This window comes from Schistocerca nitens, chromosome 6 (assembly GCF_023898315.1).
Source record: "Schistocerca nitens isolate TAMUIC-IGC-003100 chromosome 6, iqSchNite1.1, whole genome shotgun sequence".
NCBI lineage: Eukaryota > Metazoa > Arthropoda > Insecta > Orthoptera > Acrididae > Schistocerca > Schistocerca nitens.
In genome coordinates, this window is record NC_064619.1 from 341,613,633 (window position 1) to 341,640,699 (window position 27,067).

At 43.7% G+C, this 27,067-nt stretch overlaps 1 protein-coding gene across 2 annotated transcripts in view; it reads left to right on the forward strand.

Annotated features, from left to right (window-relative positions):
* The window catches only part of LOC126262227 (SUN domain-containing ossification factor), a 288,931-nt gene that overhangs the window by 57,124 nt on the left and 204,740 nt on the right, over positions 1 to 27,067 (forward strand). Inside the window, exon 1 of one of the 2 annotated variants that reach the window (XM_049958678.1) lies at positions 5,239 to 5,342. The exons of the other annotated variant lie outside the window; for it this stretch is intronic. The gene's annotated coding sequence lies outside the window, so the exon portion shown is untranslated. Of the gene's footprint in view, positions 1 to 5,238; positions 5,343 to 27,067 lie in introns of those variants that run through there. 2 annotated transcript variants of the gene reach the window in all.

Consider the following 27,067-nt stretch of genomic DNA (forward strand, 5'->3'; position numbering starts at 1 on the left):
GAGATTGTCATCTGATTCACTAAAAAGAAAAATTTACAAGTAAATAAGAAAGAAATTGAAATAACGGCAGTTAGAAAAAAAATATTAAAGAGATCGACATGGAAATAGGGACTGACAGCATTGAAATTAATCAAGCGGTTCTGCTACGTCGCCGATGTTACAGAAGATAATGCATAATAGTGAAAGTCAAGAGAGAAATATTACTAGCAATACAGGCAATCGTGGTTATTAAAACTGATGTTTCAAGTAAATACATCAGTGTAGGAATACAGAAATCCTTCGCATAGGCCTAATTGTTTGTTCGGAGTGCACCTCCGTATAAATATGAATGTTGGTGACTGGGAACACAGTTTAAGACCCGATTGGAGGGAACAGAAATATTGATATAGTGGAAGATGAGCGAACCAAGGTGAAGGGAAAGAAAAACAAATGTAGAAGCACTACGATAAGTGACGGACGACGGGAGCCTGATAAAAGAAATGACAATAAGGGGTCTGAATCCGATAGGACTTATCTTTAAACGCATCACCTTTGGGGTAACTACAATAGAAAGGAAAGTGTTACGTAAAACACTTAGAGTATGCCTGATAAGCTTGCAGAGCGATACATAAGTTAGGGGGAGATCAAAGGAGTAGTGGATGATAACATAGAACGATTGCTTCGACGAAGTATAAGTGTAGAAAATGAGTGAATTAGAAGAGGAGATAACGTCCGGGGAAACGGGAAATATTGAAAGTAGTAGTTAACAGAAAAGTGAGAGTGGCATATCTCTGTGTGTAGCTCCTTGCCGTTTTAGTTAGCAAGGAATAGTGGTCGATTAACAGCGTGAATTTGCCGTAAAGGGCATTTTACAAGAATGTTGACAGTCTGACGTTGCTCTATGGGAATTCCTACGTCATTGCGATGTAGGACGTCATGGTCGCGTTCCATATCGTCATGCCATCTGGATAAGGGTTAAAAATTTCGATGAGACGGATTCAACTCTAAATCCCCTATTCAGTCACTCGTTGACCACGATGGCACCGAAACAGAGGACGACCGAAGAAAGGCAGAAATACTGAATTCAGTGTTCCGAAACTGTTTCACTGCGGAAAATCGTAACACGGTCCCTGACTTCAGCCGTCGCACGGACGCCAAAATGGAAAATATTGAAATAAACGATATCGGAATTGAAAAACAACTGCTATCACTTAGTAGCGGAAAAGCACCCGGACCAGACGAGATACCCTTAAGATTCTACAGTGATTATGCTAAAGAACTTGCCCCCTTTCTATCAGCAATTTATCGTAGATCTCTGGAAGAACGTAAAGTACCTAGCGACTGGAAGAAAGCGCAGGTCGTTCCCATTTTCAAGAAGGGTCATAAATCAGATGCGAATAATTATAGGCCTATTTCGCTTACGTCAATCTGTTGTAGAATAATGGAACATGTTTTGTGTTCTCGTATTATGACGTTCTTAGATAATACAAATCTCCTTCATCATAACCAACATGGTTTCCGCAAACAGAGATCATGTGAAACTCAGCTCGCCCTATTTGCCCAAGAAATTCACAGTGCCGTAGACACTGGCGAGCAGATTGATGCCGTATTCCTGGACTTCAGGAAGGCATTTGATACGGTTCCGCACTTACGTTTAGTGAAAAAAATACGAGCTTACGGAATATCGGACCAGGTTTGTGATTGGATTCAGGATTTCCTAGAAGAAAGAACACAACATGTCATTCTTAACGGTTCAAAATCTGCAGATGTAGAGGTAATTTCGGGAGTACCGCAGGGAAGCGTGATAGGACCTTTATTGTTTACAATTTACATAAATGACTTAGTTGACAACATCGGTAGCTCCGTGAGGCTATTTGCAGATGACACGGTTGTCTACAAGAAAGTAGCAACATCAGAAGACTCATACGTACTCCAGGAGGACCTGCAGAGGATTAATGCATGGTGCGACAGCTGGCAGCTTTCCCTAAACGTAGATAAATGTAATATAATGCGCATACATAGGGGCAGAAATCCATTCCAGTACGATTATGCCATAGGTGGTAAATCATTGGAAGCGGTAACGACCGTAAAATACTTAGGAGTTACTATCCGGAGCGATCTGAAGTGGAATGATCACATAAAACAAATAGTGGGAAAAGCAGTCGCCAGGTTGAGATTCATAGGAAGAATTCTAAGAAAATGTGACTCATCGACGAAAGAAGTAGCTTACAAAACGCTTGTTCGTCCGATTCTTGAGTATTGCTCATCAGTATGGGACCCTTACCAGGTTGGATTAATAGAAGAGATAGACATGATCCAGCGAAAAGCAGCGCGATTCGTCATGGGGACATTTAGTCAGCGCGAGAGCGTTACGGAGATGCTGAACAAGCTCCAGTGGCGGACACTTCAAGAAAGGCGTTACGCAATACGGAGAGGTTTATTATCGAAATTACGAGAGAGCACATTCCGGGAAGAGATGGGCAACATATTACTACCGCCCACATATATCTCGCGTAATGATCACAACGAAAAGATCCGAGAAATTAGAGCAAATACGGAGACTTACAAGCAGTCGTTCTTCCCACGCACAATTCGTGAATGGAACAGGGAAGGGGGGATCAGATAGTGGTACAATAAGTACCCTCCGCCACACACCGTAAGGTGGCTCGCGGAGTATAGATGTAGATGTAGATGTAGAAAAAGGTTACACCAGGGGGACAATGCACTCAACCAATACCAGAAAACACTGAAGAACTTCGGGCTTCATTCGGAAGGACTCCACGGCGATCGGTAACGTAACACACGGCAATGTTAAACAGAACTGCGTCGAATTCTCCACGGTAATTTGGAGTTGCACCCTTATAATGTTCAAGCTGCACGGGAACTGAAACCATCAGACCACATTGCGCGACAACAGCTTCTTTTTTTTTTTTTTTACAGTTGTTTCATGTCGCATGAAGCCCCATTTCCATATTAGTGGGTTTGTAAACAACCAGAATTTTAGATACTGGACACCTAAAAAGCCTTATCTATTGCACGAACTACCGTTAACAGCGTGTTACTGTTGGGTGTGGCGTATGAATGGGAGGTGTGGTGCGGCCTTTCTTTTTTGAGGAGAGATAGTAATGTCAGAACAATGTGAGGATATGATCGAAGCTTTTTAGCAGAACAATTTCAAAATTTTCACAATCTTCATCATCCTTAGTTTCTGCAAGATGGAGTGACGCCTCATATTGCCATTGCGTCAGTGGCAGCCGGTCGACATCGTTTTGGTAACTAGGTAATTTTACTCTTTGGAGACGTTCGTTGGTCACCAAGATAGTCGGTGTGCTTTTTTGTTGTGGAGCCACTTCACTCAACGGCTATTGCTGAGTTGAAAACAAGGATTCTAGGAGAACGCTGCAATTCCGTGGAAGTTTTTCAAAGCGCCATGCAAAATCTCAGCCGTCTCTTCTGGAATGCAAAACGTTTGAATGATCATCATCTAACCGATCTTATGTTTAGGAAATAATTTTTTGTTGTTGTTCGATAGTTAATGGTTGTAATTTATTGCGACTGATCCCGGCGGAGGTTCGAGTCCTCCTCCTGGCATGGGTGTGTGTGTTTGTCCTTAGGATAATTTAAGTTAAGTAGTGTGTAAGCTTAGGGACTGATGACCTTAGCAATTAAGTCCCATAAGATTTCACACACATTTTTTTGTAATTTATTGTTTGCCATCAACAATATAACTTGCAAATTCGTTTCCTTTACTTTTGTGGAAGTTATTTAGAGTTTTCCTGTTTCCTTGTTCCACCATGTGTTTGAAGCAAGAAGTTGGATGAGGTGAGAAAATTTCGAAATACAGTGGGAAATGGAAATTGTAACTCCGTGGACACGTTGACGGAACTCTGCCAAACTGGTGCTCAGATACTACCATATCTTATGGATGTATCGGTTAAAATTTCATCCTCATGCAAACTAATCGACGGAAAGTCATTGAGTAAAACAGAAGTGGTTTTTGGCGTTTCCCAAGGGAGTGTTATAGGCCCTCTGTTTTTCTCATCTATATAAACGATTTAGGAGACAACCTGAGCAGCCGTAAAGTGATGAGAATATCGAAACAAATTTCAAAACGATTTAGAACAAATATGTGTATTGCGCGAAAATTTGCAATTGACGCTAAATAATGAAAAGCGTGTGGTCATCCACATGAGTTATAAAAGAATCCGTTAAACTTCGGTTACACGATAAATCAATCAAATCCGTAGGCCGAAAATTCAGGTAAATACCTAAGAATTACTATTGCGACCTATTTAATTTGTAAAGAACACACAGAAAATGTTGTGGGGAAGGTGAACCAAAGACTGCGTTTTATTGGCAGAAGACTTCGAAGATGCAACAGATCCACTAGACTGTCTACACTACGCTTGTCCGTCTCCTCTTGGAGTACTGCTACGCAGTGTGGGATCCTTACCAGACAGGATTAACGCAGTACATCGAGAAAATTCAAAGAAGAGCAGCACGTTTTCTACCATCGAGAACTAGGGGAGAGAGTGTCACTGACATGATACAGGATTTGGGGCGGACTTCATTAAAACAAAGGCGTTTTTCGTTGCGGTGGGATCGCCTCACGAAATTTCAATCACCAACTTTCTGAAAATATTTTGTTGACGCCGACCTACACAGGGAGAAACAATCGTCATAATAAAATAAGGGAAATCACACATAAATATTCTTTTTTCCGTTGGCTCTTCAAGAGTGGAATAACTGAGAATTATTGTGAAGGTGGTTCCATGAACCCTGTGCCAGGCACAGAGTAGCCATGTAGATGTAGATGTCAGCAGATTGTGGGGAACAGGGAAAGAAAAATCGGTTCATATTGACATTCGTGTTTCTTCTGCGTCGTGAACGTGGAGACGCCAACTAGCAGTGGAGAAAATGAAAGAGCGTGACCCTTAGCGAGCCAATTGGCTTTGCATCCGAGGACTACACTCATTTCTTGGTTCGTCCTAAGAGTAAACAACCACTTCTGGACTTCGTTATACACGAAAATCTTCCGCGAGGTTGTCTTAGCTCCTGTGGCGGGGGATCCCCCTCTCGACCGAGGTGCTGTCCCACACTCAGGTCGCGTCACTACGCGGAACTCTGACCGGAGGCGTGTCGCTGACGCGCGCCGTGACGTTTCGCAGCGGCTGTGTGTGTGGGTCGGCACGAGCCGCAAGGACGCAATTCCACCAAAGATCGCGCCACGTCAGAAAGCGTAGCGTGGCACTGGCTTGAGCGGGCACGTCCAGCAACCCAGTACAGGCGCGGCCCGCACCAGAGCAACATTTGCTGTTACGTCAGCGAGTCGCCGGTGATCTCGGCGAGCGGCTATGGCAGGCGTGAGTACGGCGTCTCACTTATGATGTTTCCTAAGCACTCGCAGTAGGGGCTGAAGTGAGATCGACATTTATATCAGAGAATTTGTCCCCACCCCCCCTCCCCCCGCCACACTTCCTTGAACCACTTTCTGAATCTCGGTGAACACGCTCATCGGAAGGTCGCGAGCCAATCCGAAGGCTTGTGCCGTGCACCAAGAACGAACGGGAAAGTCGTTAGACTGGTTGGATATTGCCTTGACAACGATCTCGTGTGGTACCGGGCATGTGCTAATTCTAGCGCAATGATTCATTTGGTGCTTAAGAGGACTATCGGACTGAATACTCGTGGGTTCGTACGCATGTAACATAACAAGAATATGCGTTTAACTCGTGCAGAATAAGCAACTGCGAGGATACCGATTAAAGCCGCGAAGATTATCTTGAGCATTCTTTTAAAGTAGTTTGTCGTGTTTGTATAAACTAAATGTGGGCCAGCCTCTAATCTAGCATTTATCAAAAGCAATGACAGCTTTCATTTATGACTTCTTCCAAAATAAGGAAACTGTCGGAGGAAAAACTGCATCTTTGCCGTTTTTCCTCGACCGATGGTGGTACTTCTGTGACCATTTCGTTTTTTCTTCACCGAGAAAGGCGCTCTCTTCTTTGGGAAAAGCAATGCTGATATTTCCGTCCAACCATCTTGATGTTGACTTTTGGCCGTTTTTCACCATTACCTGTGTATATATTTCCGTTATAAAAAACGACAATGTCCGATTCCCAGCCACGACGTATTACATTTAAGCTTATTCTGCCTCTCCAAAGACCTCGATGTGATCTTAAACGCTAGACCTTTTTCTTCCTGTCTTTTAGTTCTCCCCAGCCCCCATCCAACTTACGATTCATTTCGTACGATAGAGATTTTGGTTTTGAAAGCCCGCGGAAATAATAGTGTGCTCTTATTTGCGAGTTTCTGCTTGCGTCTACAGTGTTTCTTTACATAATTCCACCATAATCGAAGTATGGATTTTCATTTAGTATACCAGCCCACACTTACAGATAGAGTGACGAATTACTTTTCTCGTTGGCTTACGTGGCCTCTTACTACCCCAAGCCCGTGTCTCCTTAAAACGAGGCCAATAACAAATGCTTTAGTTTTGGAAACGGGCAGTCGTAGCGTGACAATCGTATTTCTTTTTCTGCGAAGTGTATCTACTAACTTCATGACTTTCACGGGTACAAAGTAGTCACCTTTCCTCTTAATAATGTGTAATACTTTCATGAGATGTGATAAGAGTTACGATTCGCTGTAACGAAGCCTGCACAAGCTTCTGACTGTGGAAGACATCATCACTATCAAACCATTCCTACCGCGAGATCCTGTGCAGCTGACCAGGTTATGTGTTTATCTTCCCTGACGTTTGGCGCATTTTTCCAGGCTGTCCCAGAGATTCTGCAGTTTGGTCAGATTTTGGGGACTTGTGAGCCCGTCAAGATGTGTGGGTGCACCGAGACATTACTCATGCCATGCAGTCTTAGACTTAACCAGACTGATGCGAATATCATATTGGAAGATAGGTCTTCTTTTAGGGTGTACGGAAACGGCAAAATCTGGTTGTCCAACAACTTGTAGCCGTTTTGAAAATTACATGAAACCTCAACCCAATCTCCAGCTTCCTCGTAGTTTAAATATCCTCAGAACATCACTTAGCTACAGACAGATTTTTCTAGAACTTACTTCCAAACCCCTTGATATCCTTGCTATCGTTTATGATCGACTTGACAATATACTCGTAATTCACACACCACTGGATTGGTACGTATGACTAGACATACGCTCTTCTAATCTACGAGGGGTGTTCAATAAATAATGCAACACTTTTTTTTCTGGAAGCAGGTCGGTTTTATTCATAATTCCAATACACTATATTGTTCCCCGGTCATTTAGTTACAAAACCATATTTTTTCACATAATCCCCGTTCAACGCGACGGCCGTCATCTTACTGGAAGGGTCTGTTTGCTCTCATGCTACTGGTCGATGTCGAAGCCAACGTCGTGCTGCACCAGTAACTTCCCTATCATCCACGTACTGCTACCCGCGGAGTGCATCCTGCATTGGGCCAGATGGAAGTCAGAAGGTGAGAGATCCGGGCTGTAGAGTGGATGAGGAAGAGCAGTCCAGGGTGATTTCCCTAAATCGCTTCAGGCAAATGCCGGGATAGTTCCGTTCAAAGGGCATGGCCGACTTCCTTCCCCATCCTTTCCTAATCCAATGGGAGACCTCTCTGTTTGGTCCCCTCCCCCACATCAACCAACCAACAGTCCAGGTTTTGCGCGGTCTTGTTGCGATGATGGCAGATGCCTCGTCCAACGACTCACCGTGCTTTTCTTCACTGCCAGGTCGCCGTAGTCATTCTGCAAGCGCCTATGAATATCCACGATACTCTGGTTTTCCGCCAAAAGAGTTACAGACGCCATTTTGAAGGTTGCGTATATCGCTGCCACGTATCGGAACCACGCAACTATAGGGGCTGAAGCAGGAATGTTCTACAATGTCCCATAACAAATTCCACATTTTTTCAACCGAAATTGGCCAAGAAAAAAATGTTACATTACTTATTTAAGCCTTTCGTACTGATGTGTATTGCAGTGCCTGTGTTTTTACAATATACTCTGCGATGTCCTTCATACATGCATGCGGTTAAAGCGACCACTCGCTTAAAGCGGGAAATCCGGGTTCGAGTAGTGGACCAGCATAGATATTCATTGTCACAAACACGTTGTGAATACGTTTCTTGTACTTTTTAATCCCCTACTCGAATCAGTTTTTGCGTCTTCAGTCAATACAATTGGCCTCTTTTCAGTGGTTAGTAGGGGGCAACTCTGCTCCAGATATCCATGTAATGGGCTGCAGCAAACCCTACCTCGTACGGAATGAATTGTTAGTCACGAGACGTCGCGACCTTCACCGACGGTCTTGCTTTGTCGTGGTGATCTTCCGGTCGCCATTTTGACTTGAATGTAATATGCAAAAGTATGTTTCATATCGGAAGTAAATCTGGACTGTACACTGCAATGCACCTACAGAATCCAACACTTCGTCGCCTGCTTGGACCTTTGTACCACTTCGTCTCATTGCTAATGCGGATCGTATCGCACACGACGAACGAGACATGCGTTGCCCTGCGCCACCTTTGAGCCGCACGTAGTAGTTTACACTCACCACACATCGCGCCACCTCGTTACATACGAAATACAGTTTTAGCCATGTAAGCTGTTTAGTTCGTATATTTCCGCAACTAGATATATATATATATGTATATAGGAAAACTGACGATGACAGTATTTTAGGAATTAAAGGCCCACTGCTGGCTTATTACACTCCTATATGGTAACGCCCGCTCGGTGAACAATCCAGTTGATTCATTGCATTACCTTCACCACTTAGTCATCCGAAGAAAACGTGGATTCACGTAAGTAATCCTTCATCGGACAAAAAAATGTTAAAAACACATGGAGTTAGGTAAGTGTTCCAGCATCTGTATTGTTCTCCCAGCGCGAATTAATGTATAGCAAATTCAGACCTTCTGAAAATTTCCGTCTCCTCTTAGATTTTATTTTGGGTTGCAGATCTCGCAGTAGCTCACAGTAGCTGCAACTATTCACTGTTTGCCTTGTAGGAGCGTAATGAGTCAGCAGTGCACCTTTCATTCCCAAAAAACGACAGTGTTACTCTGTAGTTTGTAGTGACGTACTCATGTCTGATCAACAGTTACTATACGACAGAGAAAGGCTTCTCCTTCCTGTTCAAAATACACTACATGATCAAAAGTATCCGGACGCCCCCAAAAGACATACGTTTTTCATATTAGGTGCATTGTGATGCCACCTACTGTCAAGTACTCCATATCAGCGACCTCAGTACCCATTTGACATCGTGAGAGAGCAGAGTGGGGCCCTCCGCGGAACATACGGACATCGAACGTGGTCAGGTGATTGGATGTCACTTGTGTCATACGTCTGTACGCGAGATTTCCACACTCCTAAACATCCCTAGGTCCACTGTTTCCGATGTGACAGTGCAGTGGAAACGTGAAGGCACACGTACAGCACAAAAGCGTACAGGCCGACCTCGTCTGTTGACTTACAGAGAGCGTCGACAGTTGAAGATGTTCGTAATGTGTAATAGGTAGACATCTATCCAGACCATCACACAAGAAATCCAAACTGCATCAGGATCCATTGCAAGTACTATGACAGTTAGGCGGAAGGTGAGAAAACTTGGACTTCATGGTGGAGCGACTGCTCATAAGCCACACGCTTAGCTCATAAGCCAAACGACGCCTCGCGTGGTGTAATGAGCGTAACAATTGGACGATTGAACAGTGGAAAAACGTTGTGTGGAGTAATGAATCACGGTACACAATGTGGCGATCCGATGGCAGGGTATTGGTATGGCGAATGCTCGGTGAACGTCATCTGCCAGCGTGTGTAGTGCCAACTGTAAAATTCGGAGGCAGTGTTGTTACGGTGTGGTCGTGTTTTTCATGGAGGGCACTTGTACCCCTTTTTGTTTTTTTCGTGGCACTATCACAGCACAGTCCTACATTGATGTTTTAAACACTTTCTTGCTTCCCACTGTTGAAGAGCAATTCGGGGATGGCGATTGCATCTTTCAACACGATCGAGGACCTGTTCATAATGCACGACCTGTGGCGGTTACACGACAATAACATCCTTGTAATGGAATGGCCTGTACAGAGTCCTGACCTGAATCCTATACAACGCCTTTAGGCTGCCTTGGAACGCCGACTTCGTGCCAGGCCTCACCGACTGACATCGATACCTCTCCTCAGTGCAGCACTCCGTGAATAATGGGCTGCCGTTCCCCAAGAAACCTTCCAGCACCTGACTGAACGTACCCCTGCGAGATTGGAAGCTGTCATCAAGAGTAAGGGTGGGCCAACACCATTTTGAATTCCAGCATTACCGATGGAGAGCGCCACGAACTTGTAAGTCATTTTCAGCCAGGTGTCCGGATACTTTTGATCACACAGTGTACCTTAAATGTGATTTCGACAAATCCAGACGTGCTTGTTTGTCAGTTGAGGGTCCACAAGCGAGGTACATGGCGTATTCGAAAAGTGAGAGCTATTGGACATTAGAAAATATATTCGGAAGAAGCTTTTATTCGTATTTTAATTTCCTAAAGACTCCTTAAATTCCCCATGCAATTACAGTTCGCCGCGCGGGGTAGCCGCGCGGTCGTAGGGCGCCTTGCACGGTCCGCGCGGCTCCCCCCGTCAGAGGTTCGAGTCCTCCCTCGGGCATGGTGGTGTGTGTTGTCCTTAGCGTAAGTTAGTCTAAGTTAGATTAAGTAGTGGGTAAGCTTAGGGACCGATGAACTCAGCAGTTTTCTCCAATAAGATCTTAACCATAAATTTCCAAAAAATAATTACAGTTCACTTCTAAGCACTTTTGATAACATTATTCTAGCTTCTTCAACAGCTCTGCACAAAAATTCTTCGTTTGCAAAGTGAACCGGTTGAAACTGGCGGTCTCGAGTTCCTCAAATCACTGTACACCAAGTTGTTATTTCCAGTTCGAGAAGAGATAACAGGTTGAGACTGTGGGATGGTTGGCCGGAAATTCCTAATAGAAATGCTGAATCTTATCTTGGTTCGGGAGTTGTGTGTAGACGTATAAATCAGGCGTAACTGATGAATTTGAACATCTGCAGATCTGTTTGTACACAGCCGACGAATTACAGCACGCCCATAGTAACTGGCGGAAGAAAATATTTTCGAAACAATTATTGTTTGCTTCCTTTCATAATCAGGCAAATACTGAATCAAAGCAATGATTCATGTAGCTTCATAAGCATTCAATAGATCGCGCTGCATTCGTTCAACCTTTTTCTAAACTGCCTACGTATAAATGCAAGCCAACGGCTGTTACTTTTCTGTAGGTCTCGTATGACCAACGATTTGACGAACCCATTATATACCTTTACGAATTCGGAGAATACGTTCATGATATGCAAGCTTATAGGATTCGTTGAAATACTCTTTCCATCCCACGTAAAATGACACTGAGCGACCACTGACCACCTGGGATTCTCAGAATTGAAGTGTTACTTGATGGCACACTGTCACAGTACAAATCTAAAGGGACAGAATTAGAGCCATCATTGCCTGGAGAATTTTTTCCCACACTTAATGTGTCCGCCGCCTGTGACAATTTTCGTGTCTGTGTAATAATTCAAGTTGCAGAGAGAATCTGTTACACGTTAGACAGAAGGAAGCCCAATACTCAGCTAGGTGAGTCTGTTAACAGGTCTGTAAACGCGAGCGCGTCGCTGGTAAGCGCCATTATGCCTGCTGATGACTACTTCACTTAATGGTGTAATATCGTTTGAGGTGTGGTTGCGACATTAGACTCGTGTTCTGGAGGGAAGGGATTCAAATTTCCGTATGAGAATCCTGATTTATATTTTCTGTGGTTTTCATTTATTATTTGAGTTGCACGCGTACAAGTTCCTTCCTCGTCTTGTAGCTGACGTTGCGACTACAGTGCATTGTAGACAGGCGTTAAATTCTACTGTTGTTTCCTTGTATACATGACATGTTGACGTATGACTTCTATTTTAATTCACATATGGCCTGTTTGGCCATTATGGGTTCTCAAGGACGCAAGAGGTCAAGTTTGCTTTTAATTAAAATCTTATTTATAATATACCCACGTGGATTTTATTATTATCTTTCTTTTTTCTTAGGAATATAACTTTTCTGCAGAAACTGTACCGAGCGAGATAGCTTAGTGGTAAATCACTAGACGATAATTACGGAGAATAGCAGTTCGGATCCTCTTCTGCCCGTCCATATGTACGTTTTTCGTGGTTTTCCTAACTCATTGAAGGCCAAAGCTGGAATGATGCCTTTTAAACTAAAATGACCGATCACCTCCCCCGTTTACGAGGTTGTCCGCCATATAAAATGTCCTCGTCGTCAGTAGCCCGTTAAACTCTAACCTTCACTCTTTTTTCTAGTAATTGTTTCTTTAAGTGTATTCGATTTCATTCCAAAGAAGTGTATTCTATGAGTGTCAAAACTACTACGCATGATAATGCAGTGATAAGGAGGGTGCGGTTTCCATTCCTAACATGCAAATGTCGGATACTTCGAAAACCTCAAGCATAAATGTGGAAATATTTTCTGGCTTCGCAATTGAAGAGCGGCTGCTGTTACTGCTTATGTTAAAGACGCGGAAGGTAGCTACAAAATGTAACCCTCACGATTTGGTTACTTAGTGAAGCAGTAACTACGTTTGATCAACGTAACGTTTGAGATCAATCGATTGAACACTGTCGTGCACGCTGCATCATTGTTGTTGCCGTACTTGCTTAAAATTCCTCAGTCGAGTGCATCTCTAGTCCCAAATACCCACTCATCCTACTCATCTTACACACATAACACCGCGGCATCTTTTTTTTTACCTTAATCGATTGTAGATATTACCTATAGGCAGATACTATGCAGGAAGTTCTGCATCGATTATAGTTCTTTAGCGTAAGCAAAGCGCCTAGATTCTAGCACGAACCTGTGGACTTGGTAAACTATTTGGTGTAGCGACACCGACGAACTGCAGCTGTTGGTGTGATATCCTAATGATCTGTGTCAATTACCGTCGCTTATGAAGTCTTGCCATTTAAGAATTGAGAGTCATCAAAAAGGACACAGCAAACTATACTGCTTGCTGTTGAGAAGGATGGGATATAGAAGCGGAATTTTCATTTGAAAATTGATCTTCAGCTATCTACTTTGCCGGTATTATTACAATATATTTTATGATAAATTCTGACCACCATTTCTTTTAGTATTCTTCAGATTAAATATGATACTGAATGTTAGTTTATTCTAGTGTTTGCTAGATTAAATATTTATGGATCAGAATCAAGTAATTTCATTTCATTTATTGTAGATGTATTACGTAAGTAGTTTCGTACTTAAGCTCATTTTCAGGGGCCAGCATGCATTTGAAAAATTTAATAATTTGTATGGACGTGGTACGGTAAACGAAATGCCCACAAAATGGTTCAAATGGCTCTGAGCACTATGGGACTTAACATCTATGGTCATCAGTCCCCTAGAACTTAGAACTACTTAAACCTAACTAACCTAAGGACATCACACAACACCCAGTCATCACGAGGCAGAGGAAATGCCCACATTTTCTGCGGGCTGCTATCTATTGGTTTAGTCTCCATATTTAAATCAGTCGCAGTGCAAATGCGCAAATAGTCGAGGAAGGCAACGAAGCTTCATGATGATAGTGGAGCTTTCGACGAAAAATGTGCCCTTGGAAGTTCTATCCGAACGCCTCCACGGTCTGTTGAAGCCGAGATTTGTGACTAACGCCTGACATTGCATCACACGAGATAAGTACGCCAACGCATGTTTTTTAGACATTGCGCGGTATTTTTTGGCAACATGTGAATATTCTGAATCCTGCGCTTCTGTGTATCCTTGTGAGAATTTTTTTTGGCGTTATTTTAATGAGAGGCGATGAAAGCTGTCAGTCGACAGGACCCCAAGACATGTTTCTGTATTTCGTGTAGATAGAACTTAACTATATTGACTAATCGATAATTTTGGTGTTCTTGTGCACTAATATTTCCTCGGCCTTTACGAACAGAATTGTTCGGAAGAACGTTAACAGCATAGGAAGAGTAATCCCTAATGTCGGTTTTCGGAACATTTTTCAAATGTAGGGCTAAAGCAAATGGTCAAAGGTGTGTGAATTCCTAAGCGACCAAACTGCTGAGGTCATCGATCCTTAGACTTACACACTAATTAAACTAATTTATCCTAAGAACAATCTGTGACATGGCGCCTCTAACCGCGCGGCCACTCCGTGGGGCGATAAGGATCTAAGAAAGGACACCCCGAATAAAATGTGACAGGACGTAGAGAATTGTCCACTGAAGAATTTGAGGTCTGCCGCGCTGTCTAGCATTACTGTTTTCCAGCTTATTTACAACTAACATACGTTCAAATGGTTCAAATGGCTGTGAGCACTATGGGACTTAACTTCTGAGGTCATCAGTCCCCTAGAACTTAGAACTACTTAAACTTAACTAACCTAAGGACATCACACACATCCATGCCCGAGGCAGGATTCGAACCTGCGACCGTAGCGGTCGCGCGGTTCCAGACTGTAGCGCCAAGAACCGCTAACATACGGATAAGTTTACACGTAGTGTGCTGTTTATTTACGAGTATATGTACATTCTTTTATTTCCTGCAAGGAAACAGAGAGGATGAGTCTGATTACTGGGAAGTCATGATGCAGGTTTTGTTTACTTTACTTGTCCGTAACGTGACCCTGTCATATTGTATTTACATTGTCTCCTTGCCTGTTCGTGAGAGGACGTGGATACAACACGACGGTGCACCGACTCACTTCAGTGTGGATGTCCGCAAACATCCCAGTGCTCAATTTCCTGGTCGCTGGATTGGAAGGGGAGGTCCTATTCCATGGCCTGCGAGGTAAAAAAAATGGTTCAAATGGCTCTGAGCACTATGCGACTTAACTTCTGAGGTCATCAGTCGCCTAGAACTTAGAACTACTTAAACCTAACTAACCTAAGGACATCACACACATCCATGCCCGAGGCAGGATTCGAACCTGCGACCGTAGCGGTCGCTCGGTTCCAGACTGTAGCGCCTAGAACCGCACGACCACTCCGGCCGGCCTTGCGAGGTCACCTTGATTGTTTCTTATTGCGATATCTAAAGTCACTTGTGTACGGGACCCCAGTGGATACGGAGATGCCAGAATTGTAGCTGCAAGTGATGTGATTCGAAACACAACAGGGATATTTTTCAGGGTGCATCAGAATCTTGTTCGGAGATGTCATGCTTGCATTGAGGTTGGTGGCCGTCAGTTTCAGCACATTTTGTAAGATACACTACAAATGGTACGTTTATTGTGTCAGTGATGGTATTTGCAGTTAACTGTAGGTAATGTATATAAAAAAAATACACAGTAATGTGATTTTCTTCCTGTTATGTCCTTAAGCTGGCTTCTCCGACCCTGGGTTCCCTACCTTAAATTGTTCAGTCGAGCATGCTCTATGCCCTTATTAATTTTTTCACATACTTACGGAAACACACTGTATGGAGGCGCTGCTTCCACTCATTTGTAGACGACAACGTGGCAAATTTCCTGAACACTCGAGTGATTTTTAATGTATGCAAGCTGTGCGTGGTAGCCGAGCGGTCTAGGGCACCTTGTCACGGTCCGCGCGGCTCCCCTCGTTGGAGATTCAAGTCCTCCCTCGGACACGCGCGCGCGTAAGCTTAGGGACTGATGACCTCAGCAGTTTGGTCCCATAAGACATTACCACAAATTTCCAAAAATGTTTGCAACTGCAGAATTATGACAGTTATTTTTAAAGGACACTTCGTATTTTGTGTTGGATTGTAAATAGTCTTCGAAGGGGACTTCTACGACGCAACACATGCATGGGACATGCCGTCACGAGAAGAGGTTCCGCAAACGTTTGCCGTAGTTTATCAAATGTAAGCAAACATGACTCAGGTACGGTTCGTGTGTTTACCTGTTCATATTATCCCTTCAGACTTTGCTCTGTTGTTGTAGCGACCAGTCAGTTTGCTTGTGTACCTGTTCACACTTTCAGACGGTATACGCCAGTTGGAAACACTTTTTTTTTTTTATTTATTGTGAATTTCGTCAAATTGTCAGAGCAGCGGTGCGGTTGTAGGCAGAAAGGTATGCTAATAGTGCCAAGCCTTCCCGATGTAGCTTTGCAAGTATTATTAAAAAAAAAATTAAGGTAGTGAAAGGATGACGAATGAAATTAGTCAACTAAACAGAATGGCAACTAATGAGAGAAAGCAACTAACATTTTAGCAGTGTTAACACTCAGTGCACATGCCACAACGACGTTCTGATGCAGCGGTTGTATGCAAGATTTTTACAGATGAAGCATCGTTTACAGTCCATTGGCAGGTCAAACGTCTCAACATATACTACTGGTCGTTTGAAAATCCAACTCGGCTGAATGGTTCAAATGGCTCTGAGCACTATGGGACTTAACATCTATGGTCATCAGACCCCTAGAACTTAGAACTACTTAAACCTGACTAACCTAAGGACATCACACAGCACCCAGTCATCACGAGGCAGAGAAAATCCCGGACCCCGCCGGGAATCGAACCCGGGAACCCGGGCGCGGGAAGCGAGGACGCTACCGCACGACCACGAGCTGCGGACCAACTCGGCTGAGTTTGGTTTACTAAATGTATGAAATCAGCAGGGCATGATCCTAGTAGAGACAGCAGTCGGAGAGAAACCAATAACAAATATATCTGAACTGTAAGTGATGAAGTGAAGTGTCTCAAGACACGAAGACCGACACGTTTGTTTTTGATTCACGTGTTCTTTGTATTAAGTTTCCTCAACTACCTTAATTCGTACTATTGCCAGTTATTCTCTAAGTTCTCATATATCGAACAACCACATTAACAACAATCTCCTTAATGTGCCTCTTTAACCCTGTAGTGCCGGCCGAAGTGGCCGTGCGGTTAAAGGCGCTGCAGTCTGGAACCGCAAGACCGCTACGGTCGCAGGTTCGAATCCTGCCTCGGGCATGGATGTTTGTGATGTCCTTAGGTTAGTTAGGTTTAACTAGTTCTAAGTTCTAGGGGACTAATGACCTCAGCAGTTGAGTCCCATAGTGCTCAGAGCCATTTGAACCATTTAACCCTGTAGTTTTCATTTTCCCTACCATAATTGTCCACATCTTTAACAGTTTTTCACTCCTTAAAGGATGTAAGTTGATTTATCACAAGTTAATTTGTATTTTCGATTTGTTTACATCCACGGGCAGAACCCTAGAATTCCAGTATTCTTTTCTTTCTGAATAATATAACCAGTTTTATTTATGCGTTTCCTTATGAAACTCCTCAATTACCTGTTGCCTTTTTTGATTATAGCCTCCTTTCTCGGCAGTCGCAGTTACACAAGTAATGTAGGTAATATGTTGTCTTGTACGACTGCAATTAAAGTCTTATTTAGACAAAATATTAAATTTATTATATTAGCAACAGATTGTGTATTACCTCTGTTACTTCTCAATTGCTGTTGAAGACAGATAGATGCACTTAGAGCCGCATCTACGAGTATTATCTCGCCGTGTTGAGAGCTACTTGTTATTAAACTACCCGGTCCTTTTCGTTACATTCCATGAGTCAGACTGTTATTAACCGAAAGCTGCGGATGGTTGGGACGACCGTTAATTAGGTAACCTCTGCAGAATGTGTAGCTCAGCGGATACAGGCTTTTGTGTTTGTGTGCCTGACGTTCGGCAGGTAGGTGCAGCCACAGCGTAACGCATCTATGTCTGTGGGGCAGCCGTGGTCAGCCTCCAGGCGACTGCAAATGGACAAACCTGTGAGCTGCACGCCCCTCACGCGAACGTGCAGCAAAAACGTTTCTATCTGCTATTCAGTTCTCGGAGAAGCAGAGATGGACTGAAACAAGAACTTCAAGGAATCAAGTTCTTTGTTCTCCAGGAACAAAAGGAATCAAATACATATCCGAGAACCGAGAACTTCAACAGGTGTATTAACCCCCCTCCCTCTTAAAAAATAGTAATCCTCTCACATAACTGCGCCTTAAAGGAGGATGTAAACCATCCAAGTGCAGTGTTCACGTTCAAAATTATTTGTTTGTACTGCGATTACGGCAGCTTCACGGTCAAAATTGTGAAAGGCACTGCCAGTTAAATGCAGCAAATTGCAGCTAACATTTTATTCTCACTCTTACTTGATGAATTGAAGGTAGCGCCGCAGGTATTCCCTAGACAAGTTTAAGACTATAAATGGGGAATTTGGATGGAAGTTGTTCCTAGATAATAGAGATTATGTTCACCCATTTTTGTACATGTATGTGAACGATGATGATTGATGACTCAGAACAACTGTATTGAAAAATTGTAGTTCCTTTTAGAAGTTTTTTAAGGAGTCCGTATCTAAATATTTTCAGAATATTGTATTCGACTTAACTGAGGTATTTTGGCAGTTGGTTCAGTAACACCGAAAATTATGGAGTTGACACTGATATCAGTCGTTTTCGATACATTAACCCTATTTCTAATGCCACCGCCACCACCACCACCACCACCACCACCACCACCACCAAGAGTTTTGTTAATATATCTTCAAGCCTTCTAGAAATAATCAGAAAATTCATTTAATCTGCTCATTGTTACTAAATTATACGTCACGTGTTACACATTATTTCCATTAGAATTAATTTTTTAAATCTGGCGCCGGCCGGGTGGCCGAGCGGTTCTAGGCGCTATAGTCTGGAACCGCACGACCGCTACGGTCGCAGGTTCGAATCCTGCCTCGGGCATGAATGTGTGTGACATCCTTAGGTTAGTTAGGTTTAAGTAGTTCTAAGTGACTGATGTCCTCAGAAGTTAAGTCCCATAGTGCTCAGAGCCATTTGAACCATTTTTTTTAAAAAATCTGGCAGTTGATACAAGCAATCCCGGCCCATAAAAAGGAGTGTCCAGCGACGTCACATATTAAAACTCATGTCCATCATAATAAATGAAGAAATCAATGACGTTGCCCGAAGTTCTGTAATAGAAGGCAGCAGGCAAAAAATGAAAACAAGTGAAAATATGAAAACCGAAAACTTACGTCTCGTTTCTGTCAACGGAAGCGAAAACGTAGCGGGAACTGAAAAGAGCCAACTAAGAAGCGAGAACCAAAACCGAGAACTTGGAAGTGAGAACTGAAAACTGACAACCGAGGTCAGTTCTCGAGAACAACAAGATAACTCGTTGGAATCGAAACTGTGTAGTTCTCGGTTCTGCCGTCAGTACTTACAAGGGGTGTCGTGTAACTCTTCGTGGGAACTGTGCGGATGCGTATGTTCGCTCTGATCTAAAATCGAAGATATCAGGTACACCGTATGCAGATGATGAAAGAGAATTAGAGTTCTTGTTTCTCAAAATGAATGTATCCAGTGAGAAATGTTTAATTGACGTAATCTATAAACTACAGAAAAATCCGTGCTTTATCATCCTTACAGGCAACCTTGTCTCGCTAGTCTCACAGTGTGAGATCTTTGAGGTAGACAATCTGAGGAGACTGACCCTCTCAAACGACATGAATACTATACCTCTGGATTCAATCCACCGCACGACACATGGCCACACCCTTGTAAAGTGTGTTTCCGTAAATGCATGCAAAAATTTAACTAGACATAGAGGATGCTCCACTGAACAATCTGAGGTAGGGAACCTGGGGTCGGAGAAACCAGCTTAAGGAGATACTAGGAATAAAACCATATTGCTGTGTACTTTATTTACATTAGTTACAGTTAACTGCAAATACTATCATTGCCACAATTATCGAGAGAAATAAACACTCGTCGTGGCGGACGCTGCGCCGGCTGTTGTGGCCGAGCGGTTTTAGTCGCTTCAGTCCGGAACCGCGCTGCTGCTACGGTCGCAAGTTCGAATCCTGCCTCGGGCATGGACGTGTGTGTGTGATGTCCTTAGGTTAGTTAGGTTTAAGTAGTTCTAAGTCTAGCGGACTGATGACCTCAGATGTTAAGTCCCATAGCGCTCAGAGCCATTTGAACCATGGACGCTGCCTGTTAGGAAATCGTTCCCTGTACAGCCTTTCAGCATCGAGAACATTGCAGTGTTCTTCCCCATGTATAAGGTGCGCGTCAGTGAGGTCTGCGAAACTGTACCGGTGCAGTTCCATCGTATTGTGCTGTATGTCTCTGAATAGCACTGGGTAATGAATGGATCTGTCGTTGATTCATAGTGCGTTCTGTCGCGGAACAATGTAAATACGTTACAACAGAGCCAACTTATGGGCAAATAAAATAAACAAGACCTGCATCATGACTTCCTAGTAATCAGACTCGTCCTCCTTGTTTCCTTGCAAGGAATAAAGAATGTACTCGTACATAAACAGCACAGTACATGTAAACTTGTACGCATGTTAGTTATAAATAAGCTGGAAGACAAAGTGGTAGACAAATTTACTAACTCAAATTGTTCAGTGGAGCATTCTCTATGTCCTGTTACATTTTTGCACGCTCTTACGGCAACACCCTTAGATAACAGCAGCAAAGAGGACAGATAACAGGCAGATAAACCTCGTGATGCATAGCTGAAACCACTATCATTGCATGCACTTTATATTTTAGATCCTGCACTTTGACGACAGTGCTGTGCGTAGTTACTCATGGCATGCTAGTTTTGTATTACGACACGAGGACGACGTACCCACGTCTGTGATAATTACTACGTTTGCGAAAACACTACATCCAGTGTAGCTGGATGGTTTTCAAGTTGTAGCTTTCTTTTCATTATGGTGTGTTATGTTTTTTGATGCAGTTGAAAATGGCGCATGCCTGGTAATAGTAGTGCTCCCTGCCGCCGTTGAATAAGCAGCTGCAGCAGCAAGTCGTATACTCCTAGCTCACTCATTTCTTACATAGTTTAATTCTTAATTTCTTTGCGTGTTTTTGGTACTTGCATTGTTTGATACATAAATTTCGGGCGTATTATAGTATTTGAGAGTTGTAGCATCGCGTTTTAGTACCTGAGTAGTGTAAAATCGCGTAGTCTCCTTCCGGTGTCGAGCAGTGTGTCAGCAGTGCGCAAGTAGCAGCATTATTGCATTTACTAGACAATCTTGTATTTTAATAACCGTTTAAATTTTGTCGATTTGTTTGCACTCTCTGTAGATTAGTTCAGACTTTCTTTGCAAAACAGTTTTTAGCATGGATAGGGACTGCAACTGCTGTGTTCGGATGCAGGCTGAGTTGGCATCCCTTCGCTCCCAGCTTCAGGCAGTGTTGGCTTCGGTCACACAGCTTGAGGCTGTTGCCAATGGGCATCACTGTGGGGGTCCGGATGGGGGTTTGTCGGGGACGGCCAGCTCGTCCCACGCATCCCCCGATCGGACTACGACTGTGGTTGCCCGGGATACTGCCCGCATTGAGGCTGATCCCTCACCTGTGGTAGAGTGGGAGGTCGTCTCAAGGTGTGGCAGGGGGCGAAAGACATTCCGGAGGGCTGAACGGAAGGCCTCTCCAGTTTGTCTGACGAACCGGTTTCAGGCTCTGTCTCAGGCTGATACTGATCTTCGGCCTGACATGGCTGCTTGTCCTGTTCCAGAGGTTGCCCCTCAGTCTGCAAGATACGGGCGGTCGCAGAGGGTGGGCTTACTGGTAGTTGGGAGCTCCAACGTCAGGCGCGTAATGGGGCCCCTTCGGGAAATGGCAGCAAGAGAGGGGAAGAAAACCAATGTGCACTCCGTGTGCATACCGGGGGGAGTCATTCCAGATGTGGAAAGGGTCCTTCCGGATGCCATGAAGGGTACAGGGTGCACCCATCTTCAGGTGGTCGCTCATGTCGGCACCAATGATGTGTGTCGCTATGGATCGGAGGAAATCCTCTCTGGCTTCCGGCGGCTATCTGATTTGGTGAAGACTGCCAGTCTCGCTAGGGGGATGAAAGCAGAGCTCACCATCTGCAGCATCGTTGACAGGACTGACTGCGGACCTTTGGTACAGAGCCGAGTGGAGGGTCTGAATCGGAGGCTGAGACGGTTCTGCGACCATGTGGGCTGCAGATTCCTCGGCTTGCGCCATAGGGGTTTTGGGTTCCGCTGGATAGGTCAGGAGTCCACTACACGCAACAAGCGGCTACACGGGTAGCAGGGGTTGTGTGGCGTGGGCTGGGCGGTTTTTTAGGTTAGATGGCCTTGGGCAAGTACAGAAAGGGCAACAGCCTCAACGGGTGCGGGGCAAAGTCAGGACATGCGGGGACCAAGCAGCAACCGGTATTGTAATTGTCAACTGTCGAAGCTGCGTTGGTAAAGTACCGGAACTTCAAGCGCTGATAGAAAGCACCGAAGCTGAAATCGTTATAGGTACAGAAAGCTGGCTTAAGCCAGAGATAAATTCTGCCGAAATTTTTACAAAGGTACAGACGGTGTTTCGGAAGGATAGATTGCATGCAACCGGTGGTGGAGTGTTCGTCGCTGTTAGTAGTAGTTTATCCTGTAGTGAAGTAGAAGTGGATAGTTCCTGTGAATTATTATGGGTGGAGGTTACACTCAACAACCGAGCTAGGTTAATAATTGGCTCCTTTTACCGACCTCCCGACTCAGCAGCGTTAGTGGCAGAACAACTGAGAGAAAATTTGGAATACATTTCACATAAATTTCCTCAGCATGTTATAGTCTTAGGTGGAGATTTCAATTTACCAGATATAGACTGGGACACTCAGATGTTTAGGACGGGTGGTAGGGACAGAGCATCGAGTGACATTATACTGAGTGCACTATCCGAAAATTACCTCGAGCAATTAAACAGAGAACCGACTCGTGGAGATAACATCTTGGACCTACTGATAACAAACAGACCCGAACTTTTCGACTCTGTAAGTGCAGAACAGGGAATCAGTGATCATAAGGCCGTTGCAGCATCCCTGAATATGGAAGTTAATAGGAATATAAAAAAAGGGAGGAAGGTTTATCTGTTTAGCAAGAGTAATAGAAGGCAGATTTCAGACTACCTAACAGATCAAAACGAAAATTTCTGTTCCGACACTGACAATGTTGAGTGTTTATGGAAAAAGTTCAAGGCAATCGTAAAATGCGTTTTAGACAGGCACGTGCCGAGTAAAACTGTGAGGGACGGGAAAAACCCACCGTGGTACAACAACGAAGTTAGGAAACTACTGCGAAAGCAAAGAGAGCTTCACTCCAAGTTTAAACGCAGCCAAAACCTCTCAGACAAACAGAAGCTAAGCGATGTCAAAGTTAGCGTAAGGAGGGCTATGCGAGAAGCGTTCAGTGAATTCGAAAGTAAAATTCTATGTACCGACTTGACAGAAAATCCTAGGAAGTTCTGGTCTTACGTTAAATCAGTAAGTGGCTCGAAACAACATATCCAGACACTCCGGGATGATGATGGCATTGAAACAGAGGATGACACGCGTAAAGCTGAAATACTAAACACCTTTTTCCAAAGCTGTTTCACAGAGGAAGACCGCACTGCAGTTCCTTCTCTAAATCCTCGCACAAACGAAAAAATGGCTGACATCGAAATAAGTGTCCAAGGAATAGAAAAGCAACTGGAATCACTCAACAGAGGAAAGTCCACTGGACCTGACGGGATACCAATTCGATTCTACACAGAGTACGCGAAAGAACTTGCCCCCTTCTAACAGCCGTGTACCGCAAGTCTCTAGAGGAACGGAGGGTTCCAAATGATTGGAAAAGAGCACAGGTAGTCCCAGTCTTCAAGAAGGGTCGTCGAGCAGATGCGCAAAACTATAGACCTATATCTCTGACGTCGATCTGTTGTAGAATTTTAGAACATGTTTTTTGCTCGAGTATCATGTCGTTTTTGGAAACCCAGAATCTACTATGTAGGAATCAACATGGATTCCGGAAACAGCGATCGTGTGAGACCCAACTCGCGTTATTTGTTCATGAGACCCAGAAAATATTAGATACAGGCTCCCAGGTAGATGCTATTTTTCTTGACTTCCGGAAGGCGTTCGATACAGTTCCGCACTGTCGCCTGATAAACAAAGTAAGAGCCTACGGAATATCAGACCAGCTGTGTGGCTGGATTGAAGAGTTTTTAGCAAACAGAACACAGCATGTTGTTATCAATGGAGAGACGTCTACAGACGTTAAAGTAACCTCTGGCGTGCCACAGGGGAGTGTTATGGGACCATTGCTTTTCACAATATATATAAATGACCTAGTAGATAGTGTCGGAAGTTCCATGCGGCTTTTCGCGGATGATGCTGTAGTATACAGAGAAGTTGCAGCATTAGAAAATTGTAGCGAAATGCAGGAAGATCTGCAGCGGATAGGCACTTGGTGCAGGGAGTGGCAACTGTCCCTTAACATAGACAAATATAATGCATTGCGAATACGTAGAAAGAAGGATCCTTTATTGTATGATTACATGATAGCGGAACAAACACTGGTAGCAGTTACTTCTGTAAAATATCTGGGAGTATGCGTGCGGAACGATTTGAAGTGGAATGATCATATAAAATTAATTGTTGGTAAGGCGGGTACCAGGTTGAGATTCATTGGGAGAGTGCTTAGAAAATGTAGTCCATCGACAAAGGAGGTGGCTTACAAAACACTCGTTCGACCTATACTTGAGTATTGCTCATCAGTGTGGGATCCGTACCAGATCGGGTTGACGGAGGAGATAGAGAAGATCCAAAGAAGAGCGGCGCGTTTCATCACAGGGTTATTTGGTAACCGTGATAGCGTTACGGAGATGTTTAATAAACTCAAGTGGCAGACTCTGCAAGAGAGGCGCTCTGCATCGCGGTGTAGCTTGCTCGCCAGGTTTCGAGAGGGTGCGTTTCTGGATGAGGTATCGAATATATTACTTCCCCCTACTTATACCTCCCGAGGAGATCACGGATGTAAAATTAGAGAGATTAGAGCGCGCACGGAGGCTTTCAGACAGTCGTTCTTCCCGCGAACCATACGCGACTGGAACAGGAAAGGGAGGTAATGACAGTGGCACGTAAAGTGCCCTCCGCCACACACCGTTGGGTGGCTTGCGGAGTATAAATGTAGATGTAGAATAAAGTAGAATGATATCATTTATCAGATTTAACGAGGCTGTGGCGCCCACCCAAAAGAAAATTATTATTATTATTAATTATTTATTATTTTTCTGTAAGATATTGTAAAGAGAAACAGGTTCTGATAGTTGGTTAATATATGGTTCAGTACTTTCTTATTGGGTAATGTGACAGGTATTTTCCATATTGTGATTGTAATTCTTCAGTTTGGTACTGAGATTTATCTTGGTTGTCGTCAGGACGTCATAGTGATTATTGGCCTTCATAAAACAGGAACGTGCAAGTGTGTTCTACACTACCCTTGGGCTCTAAACCATTAAGAACCCCCATTCACTGTCACAAAAATGTGATTAATTATAATAATTTAGCACTTTAAGTAAAAAGTTCGTTGGAAAAAGCTGCTCTTTTCGCCCTTGGCTCTTCCACCTTAACCTTTTACACAGCAGTGAAGCATCAGGGGTAACAGAGGAGAGAGAGAGAGAGAGAGATTTATGGGGGAGGGGGGATAAAAATTGAACACTGTAGAGGCAGACCAACATTTTTGACTGCAGTAATCAGGTTCAAGTGGATGTTCGTTGCAGTAGTTATACCGAGGTGAATAGTCATGCACGTTATAAAGCTGTGTTTACAGTTGCTTGAAACCATACTTTGACATAACAGCAATAATACTGGCATAGGCCAGGCCAACGAAATACGATCGAGCGTGAACCCCTCCCCCTCTCCCTCCCTCCATCTCACGCGGTGTTACCAGAAGGACCATTGTAAACCTGCCGCTTGTGGAGACTGTGACGGCCTACATGGCGCCCACCCCACAATCAGCCCTATAAAACCCCTTTTACACGGTAGACTTCCTTGCTTCAGTTGACTACTCGATACAAGTTCAAATGTGTGTGATTCCCTAAGGGACCAAACTGCTGAGGTCATCGGTCCCTAGACTTACACACTAGTTAAACTAATTTAAAGCTAAGGATAACATTCACACCAATGCCCGAGGGAGGACTCGAACCTCCGGCGGGAGAGGCCGCAGTATTAGTGACATGGCGCCTGTAACCGCGCGGCCACTCCGTGCGGCTCGATACGAGTGAGTCTACGGCAGCGCCCATGGCGTTTTATTCCTGTACTGAGTATCGTCTCTTTCGAGCGGTCATTTTCCGTCAGTTTCGTTTACACATCAGCGCCAAAATTGCGTGTGTTGTAAGAGCTGCTTGCTTTGCAGTTAAATATCTTAACAGTGAAAATGAGGTTGTGAGGGACTATGCTTTTTACGAAAAAATAGAAAATAGTAGCAAAATATTGGCACAAGGGAACAAGCAATGATGATAGAATTTATGTATGTCAACGGCAGAATTCATAGTGGAAGTTCTTGTCAAGGTCGTACGGTAAATTCTTTAAACTGCTGAAAACTGAGAGAATAGTAAAACTGTCATCCAAACATTTCAGAACATATCGGGAGACATTTGTTTGCTCTAGAAAATTTTTACTTGCTTAAACGCGTGACACTATATCCAAAATGCAGTATATAGAGTCTTTTTCCTTTATGGTCTTTTTGCTTTATCCTTTATATCTTGTTTTCTTGTGAACTGCCAAATAACACCGAAAATTAATTTTATCGTCAAATAACTCTGACCTTTTCACGGTTGATATAATTTTCATGAAAACACGTTTATTTGCTTATGTTGATATTTCTGCTTAGTGTCGGCTTTTTCTCTGTTATACGTAAATACCTTTTTGATATGAGAACACTAATAGGAAAAAAAAAATCAGAACCTTGTGTAACATTGCAGTGCGTTACAAAAACAAAGCAAACAATACAGTGAAGATTAAGGACACAAGAAATCACAAAATCCATTTCTAAAATAGGAGTGAGCTCGGTCAGAATAGGTTAACTTCCGCTGTTAGCAGACGCCGCCATAGTGCTCCGTTTCTGCGCATGCGCAGTATGTATGCAGCACACTCGGAAATTTAGAACTCCACATTCAGCACAATCTATAATCATTGACATCATAGACACACTCGCATCGTGTTTGATTGCTGATTTACACGCAGGCACAA